The following is a 964-nucleotide window of genomic DNA, read 5'->3' on the forward strand; positions in this document are numbered from 1 at the left end:
GGGGGGAGGGAGTGAGGAGATGGGTGGTGTGGCGTGGGGTGGGGGGAGGGGCGTCATTTCCTTGACAGATGAGAAGAGCACAATCTAATTATGGCTTAATCTCTGAGGCAGGCACAATGTCTCTACCCAGGAATCGTCAATAACAAAGCTCTAGTAAGTTGCAACATTATCCCTTTTCTTAATAAAGATAATGTAACCCCACAAGTAAAAAGGGAAGAAAAGAATTTATGCAGAGTATCTAATTTTAGTCATTTTCAGCCAATTTGGGGCTCAGGGGCTTCTTGTTTTCTTTTATTAGGCAAAGCAAAGGAAATTTATATTAAGAAGAAGAGAATCCAATTGTACAATTAAACAAATTATATAAAATATACAGCAAATGTATAAAAAAATTACAGTAAAAAAACAGGAATCTACAAGAAAGAAAGACTAATCTCAAAATTTTACATTAATTATTCTCACATAGGATATTGCAGTCATAAAGTCCAAGCTACTTGTTGGTTTTTAAATAGATTCTAGTCCAGGTCCAGAAAGAGGGGTGATATCATGCAAAGCATTATCTCAAAACTCTGTAAGGTAAGTTGCTTCCTATCCTATGAGTGAAGCCAGAAGCTGCAATATATTCTCTTATTCTACTTTTTATTTTATGCTTTTCTTCTACTTCTAAATATTTTCCTTTTATTTTCTGCTAGAAGTTCCTGCCCCACATCCCAATCCCAACTAAGATCTACTTTCAGTACCCATCAAAAAGGAGGGAAGGGGGGGGACTAAGATCTACTTTCATATTTTCAACCCTCAAAGGTAATTATCATGCATACCAAACCTTAGCAAACCCTACAATATTCAGCCATTTTCCAGTTTTCACAACTAATATTACACCCACCTAATCTCATTGTTCTGAAACCCCATCTTTCCTTAAAACTCTACTTGTTTCCCTCCCTGGGTTGATATCTTAATCATTGTACAA

The 964-nt window shown here is 36.4% G+C and overlaps 1 protein-coding gene across 2 annotated transcripts in view; it reads right to left on the reverse strand.

The window, feature by feature from the left end:
• The window catches only part of LOC122075386 (microtubule-associated protein RP/EB family member 1B-like), a 7,323-nt gene that overhangs the window by 656 nt on the left and 5,703 nt on the right, over positions 1-964 (reverse strand). The gene's annotated exons all lie outside the window — the stretch shown is intronic.

Source organism: Macadamia integrifolia, chromosome 4, assembly GCF_013358625.1.
Source record: "Macadamia integrifolia cultivar HAES 741 chromosome 4, SCU_Mint_v3, whole genome shotgun sequence".
NCBI lineage: Eukaryota > Viridiplantae > Streptophyta > Magnoliopsida > Proteales > Proteaceae > Macadamia > Macadamia integrifolia.